The sequence below is a fragment of the Apium graveolens genome, chromosome 8 (assembly GCF_009905375.1).
Source record: "Apium graveolens cultivar Ventura chromosome 8, ASM990537v1, whole genome shotgun sequence".
NCBI classification, from domain to species: Eukaryota; Viridiplantae; Streptophyta; class Magnoliopsida; order Apiales; family Apiaceae; genus Apium; species Apium graveolens.
The window spans coordinates 125,449,060-125,455,550 of NC_133654.1; the positions used below are offsets into that span (position 1 = coordinate 125,449,060).

The 6,491-nt window shown below is 42.6% G+C and overlaps 1 non-coding gene across 1 annotated transcript; it reads right to left on the reverse strand.

Annotated features, from left to right (window-relative positions):
• Nucleotides 1-516: 516 nt before the first annotated feature.
• Nucleotides 517-623, reverse strand: LOC141681045 (small nucleolar RNA R71). The gene has a single exon (XR_012558487.1). It is a non-coding gene; the product is annotated as a small nucleolar RNA R71 (small nucleolar RNA).
• Between the last annotated feature and the right edge of the window lie 5,868 nt (nt 624-6,491).

Sequence of the window (6,491 nt, forward strand, 5' to 3'; positions counted from 1 at the left end):
TCGTGTACTCGTGAGAGAACTCTGGATAAAGCCGAGGAAGAACTTGTGGTGGTTCGAAGGGAAGTTTTTGAGGAAGAAAAGAAGGTAGAAAAAGAAGAGAAATTCGAGGAACCAGCTTTAGTAGAGATGGGTGATAAAGCAGAAAATCTTAAGGCTTTGATGGACTATTCTCAGCCTAAGATTAATGACATTCAGTCAAGAATCATCAGGCCAGCCATCAGGGCTAACACTTTTGAGATCAAGTCAAGCACGATTCAGATGATACAGAACTCAGTTCAGTTTAGGGGTTCTCCTACTAAAGACCCCAACATGCACATCAGGGATTTCATCGAGATTTGCGACACTTTCAAGTTCAATGATGTGACTGAAGATGCTATCAAGCTGCGACTCTTCCCATTCTCTCTGAGGGACAAAGCTAAGTGTTGGTTACATTCTCTACCAGCAGGGTCTATCACCACTTGGGAAGATCTTGCTCAAAAGTTTCTCACTAAATTCTTCCCTATGGCGAAGACTGTTGCAATCAGGAATGCTCTTACTCAGTTTGCTCAGCAAACAGGAGAATCTTTATGTGAGGCTTGACATCGATATAAGGAGATGTTAAGGAAGTGCCCACATCATGGCATGCCTGATTGGATGATTATTAACTGCTTCTACAATGGATAGGGTGCTACTTCTAGACCCATGCTTGATGCAGCATCAGGAGGAGCCTTGTGGGCTAAAAGCTACGATGAAGCTTATGAACTTATTGAACTGATGGTTGCTAATGAGTACAAGAATCCTTCCCAGAGACTGACTCATGGAAAGGTAGCAGGAATTCTGGAGTTGGATGCAGCAACTGCTATAGCTGCCCAACTTAAGGTTTTGACGGTGAAGGTGGACACTTTGGCTAATTATGGGGTTAATCAAATCGCTAGTGTCTGTGAGCTTTGTGCTGGTGCCCATGAGACTGATCAGTGCGCAATTTCTAGTGAATCAGCTCAGTTCATGAGCAACTTTCAGCGCTCACAGCAACCTGTGCCAGCCACTTATCATCCCAACAACCGCAATCATCCTAATTTTAGTTGGAGCAACACTCAGAATGCGGTTTAACAGCCTTATCAGCAGTATTCAACTAAGCAGTACAACCCCCTAGTTTTCAGCAACTACAATATGCACCAAGACAACAACTTCAGCTGAAAAAAGCCAATGAAAAATCTGAATTAGAGGAGTTGAAACTTATGTGCAAGAGTCAAGCCATTTCTATCAAGATCTTGGAAAATCAAATTGGGCAAATTGCGAATGCCTTGCTTAATTGTCAGCCTGGTACACTACCTAGTGACACTGAAGTGCCAGGAAAGAGGGAAGCTAAGGAGAAGGTAAAGGCAATCACTTTAAGATATGGAAAGGTTGCGAATCCCGAACAAACTCAAGTGTTGACTGAAGAAGCTGAGGCTGAGAAAGAAGTAAAGCAGCAGGAAGTAGAATTGGAGCCAAGGAAGACTATTGTTGAGCACACTCCTCCTAAGGGTAATACAGGGGAGAAACAGATCTATCCTCTACCGCCTTTTCCTAAGCGGCTGCAAAAGAAAAAGTTGAACAAGCAATTTGAGAAGTTTCTGGAAGTGTTCAAGAAACTTCATATCAACATATCTTTCGCTGAGGCTCTTGAGCAGATGTCTAGTTATGCAAAGTTTATGAAAGGTATTCTCTCTCGGAAAGTGAATCTAGATGATTTAGAGACAGTCACTCTTATGGAGGAATGTAGTGTTGTGCTGCAACAGAAGTTGCCTCCGAAGCTTAAGGACCCAGGAAGCTTCACTATTCCGTGTACTATTGGAAAGGTGTCTTTTGACAAATGTTTATGTGACTTAGGAGCTAGCATCAATCTGATGCCCTTGTCAATCTTCAAACAGTTGGACTTACCTGATCCATAACCGACATATATGACCCTGCATTGGCCGACCGTTCTATTACATATCCGCGAGGTATTGTGGAGGATGTCTTGGTCAAGGTTGATAAACTCATCTTCCCTGCTGATTTCGTAATTCTTGATTTCGAGGAGGATAAGAAGATTCCCATAATCTTGGGAAGATCTTTCTTGGAGACTGGCCAAACATTAAAAGATGTAGAGAAGGGTGAGCTCACAATGCGAGTGCTGGATCAGGATGTAACTTTTAATGTGTTCAATGCTATGAAGTTTCCTACGGAAAATGAGGAATGCCTAAAAGTGGAGTTGGTTGATTCTGTGGTTACTTCAGAACTTGATCAATTGCTAATGTTCGATGCCTTAGAGAAACCCTTATTGGGAAATTCAGATAGTGAAGATGACGAAGGTGAAGAATAATTGCAGTATTTGAATGCTTCTCCCTGGAAGTGGAAGATAGATATGCCTTTTGAATCTCTTGGAATGGAGGAATTAAACAAAGCTCCTAAACGCCTCAAGCCATCTATTGAAGAAGCTCCCATTCTTGAGCTTAAGCCTTTACCCGAGCATTTGAGGTATGTGTTTTTAGGTGATGCATCTACTTTGCCTGTTATTATTGCATCTGACCTTTCAGGTAGTGATGAGGAAAAGCTTCTGAGGATTCTGAGAGAGTTCAAATTGGTAATTGGCTGGATTATAGCAGATATAAAGGGAATCAGCCCTTCTTATTGTATACATAAAATTCTGCTAGAGGAAGGTAGCATCAGCTAAGACGGCTTAATCCAATCATGAAGGAAGTAGTGAAGAAGGAAATTCTTAAGTGGCTAGATGCAGGGATCATCTACCCTATTTCTGACAGTTCATGGGTAAGCCCGATTTAATGTGTGCTAAAGAAAGGTGGTATTATTGTGGTAGCAAATGAGAAGAATGAGCTTATTCCTACTAGAACAGTCACGGGGTGGAGAGTTTGCATGGACTACAGGAAGCTGAACAAAGCCACTAGGAAGGATCACTTCCCTTTGCCCTTCATTGACCAGATGCATGATAGATTGGTTGTCTTCTGGATGGCTATTCGGGTTACAATCAGATTTGTATCGCTCTAGAAGATCAGGAAAATAATACCTTCACTTGTCCATTTTGTACTTTCGCCTTCAAACGAATTTCTTTTGGTCTGTGTGGTGTACCAGCCACATTTCAGAGATGTATGATGGTCATCTTTTCTGATATAATTGGCCAGAATGTGGAGGTGTTCATGGACGAATTCTCTGTATTTGGCGATTCTTTTGATGAATGCTTGCAAAATCTTGGACACGTTCTCAAGAGGTGTGTTGAGACCAACCTGGTTCTTAATTGGCAGAAATGTCACTTTATGGTGCGTCAGGGCATTATTCTCGGGCACAAGGTTTCCAGTAAGGGTCTAGAGGTGGACAATTCCATGGTAGGGGTCATTGAGAATCTTCCTCCACCTATTTCTGTTAAGGGAATTCGCAGTTTTCGTGGTCATGAGGGTTTCTATAGGCGTTTCATCAAAGACTTCTCTAAGATTTCAAAGCCATTGTGCAGTTTGCTATAGAAAGATGTCCCTTTCAAGTTTGATGACGAGTGTCTTGCAACTTTTGAGATATTGAAGAAGAGTTTAATAATGGCACCGGTCATAACTGCACCTGATTGGAATGAACCTTTTGAGATGATGTGCGATGCAAGTGACTATGCAGTTGGAGCAGTTCTTGGACAGAGGAAGAACAACGTATTTTATATGGTCTAATATGCTAGTAAGACCCTAAATGGTGCTCAACTGAATTACACTACTACGGAGAAAAAACTTTTGGCTATTATCTATGGTTTTGAGAAATTTCGATCTTATCTACTTGGGACTAAGGTGACAGTTTTCACTGATCACGCTGCAGTTCGATATCTTGTCTCAAAGAAGGACTCGAAGCCTAGATTGATTAGATGTGTTCTTTTGCTTTAAGAATTTGAACTAGAGATCAAGGACAGAAAGGGAACTGAAAAGCAAGTCGCTGATCATCTCTCACATTTAGAGAATCCTAATGCTACTTCATTGGATAAGACATTGATAAATGAGTCTTTTCCCGATGAGCAGCTGTTTGGAGTGCAAGAAGAAGAACCGTGGTTTGCAGACATTGTGAACTACCTGGTGAGTAATATCATGCCTCCCGATTTATCTTACACTCAAAGGAAGAAGTTTCTACATGAAGTGAAGTGGTATATGTGGGATGAGTCGTATCTTTTTCGACAAGGAACTGACCAAATCATCAGGAGATGTATTCCTTACAGCGAAACGGGGGGGATCTTGCGAGATTACCACTCAACTGTTTATGGAGGACATTATGATGGAGAAAAGACAGCAGCTTGTGTTCTTCAAGCAGGTTTCTTTTGGCCGACATTATTTAAAGATGCTCACCTGTTCGTTTTGAAATGTAATCGATGTCAACGTGCGGGTAATATGTCTAAGAGGGATGATATGCCTCTTAATATGCTTCTAGAGATTGAGGTCTTCGATGTTTGGGGAATTGACTTCATGGGGCCATTTGTCTCATCTTGTAACAATCAGTATATCTTGTTGGCAGTTGATTATGTGTCGAAATGGATTGAAGTCAAGGCGTTTCCAACGAACGATGCGAAATTGGTGCTTAATTTTCTTCACAAGCAGATATTCACAAGGTTTGGAACTCCAAGAGTCATAATCAGTAATGAGGGGTCGCATTTCTGCAATCGCAAGTTCACTGCTATGATGAGAAGGTATAATGTAAATCATCGCATTGCCATGGCTTATCATCCTCAGACAAATGGTCAAGCTGAGGTGTCTAACAGAGAGATCAAGCGCATTTTAGAGAAAGTTGTGTGTCCATCGAGAAAATATTGGTCTTTGAAGCTTGATGAAGTTGTTTGGGCGTATAGAACAGCATATAAGACTCCATTGGGAATGTCGCCATTTCAGTTGGTCTATGGTAAGGGGTGTCATTTTCCTGTGGAGCTCAAGCATAAGGCATATTGGGCTTTGAAGAAATTAAATCTTGACTTGGATACGGCTGGAAAGAAGAGGATGCTTCAATTGAATGAACTTGACTAGTTTCGACTTCAAGCTTATAAGAACAACAAAATGTACAAAAAAGTCAAGAGGTGGCACGATCGGGGTCTAGTGCTCAAATCATTTGTGTCAAGGCAACAAGTTCTTTTGTTCAACTCTCATCTCCCTCTTTTTCCTGGAAAGTTGAAGTTAAGGTGGTCAGGGCCCTTCATAATCAAAACTGTGTTTCCACATGGAGTGGTGGAAATTTTTTAGAATGATACGGGACAAGCATTCAAGGTAAATGGTCAGAGGTTGAAGCATTACTATGGTGAAACGGCAAACCGCGAGGTGGTTAGTGTTGTTCTATTATCCGTTTGAGCTCAAGGTTCTACGTCGCTCGACGTAAAAGAAGTGCTTCTTGGGAGGCAACCCAAGTTTGTTGTACATTAGTAGGTAGAAGACGCAAGAAGAAAGGAGAAAAACAAAAAAAAATCAGAAAAAGAAAAAAATTCAGGGCCAACTCCAGTGATCAAGCGCGCCCGTCCAGTTTTTCCAGAAGGTAAGCCCGCCCGCGCTATCCAAGCGCGCACCCGCGCTGTCCAAGCGCATGCCCGCGCCGGTTTTCCAGAGAGTGTACGCCCCCGCGCTGTCCAAGCGTGCCCGCGCTGTCCAAGCACGCGCCTGTGCCGGGTCCCTGTTCGAAAAAAAAAATAAAAACAGAAGAATGAAGAGAATATCGGGATTTTTAATCAAAAATCAATTCCAACCCGATTTTTACTCTTCCACATCCCATAATTCCCTCTCCAAATTAAACCCATTATTCCCACGATTCCCACAATCAATTCCCACTTCAATTCCTTATCGAATTCTCACCTCCCCACCTATAAATACATACACTTATACGCAACTTCTCCACCACTTCACAAATTCTCAAACACAAATCTCTCTCAAACACTTAACTTTTATTCTCTCTCATTCAATCCCAATGGCAGCGAAGAGGCAAAGAACATAAGTTAGCAGCGGCACCATCGATTCTTCATCTGTGGGTGGTGTGAGGTCAATGTTTTCTACTCCTGAGGCTGAAGAGGAGTATATGAGGCTTCTCTCGAAGCCTATTGCTAAGGAGCGAGGTTTTCTGCCATCGGGAAAGGATGGTAAGCTGTTGGAGATGATTCTTGAGATGGGCTGGGTTACGGGAGTTCTATGCTAACGCCAAGGCGGAGAATAATGGATTCACGGTGGTTTGAGGGAGGACTGTGGAGTATACTACAGAGGCTATCAGGACGGTGATTGAGGAGCCCGTGAGGAAGGTAGATCAGGACACTTGGAATGATAAGACTCCCGAGGACTTCAACTTGGATCTGATCGTTACGACTTTGTGTGTGCCTGAGACTCATTGGAAGTTTAAGGGGGGCACTACTGATTACTCCACGTTCCCTGCGTCGTGGATGAACAGGTTTGCATGGGCTTGGAACTCGTTTATTTGTACTAACATCATACCATCTTCGCATATGCATGAGATTACTGTGGAGCGTGCTCGTCTGCTGTGGGGGA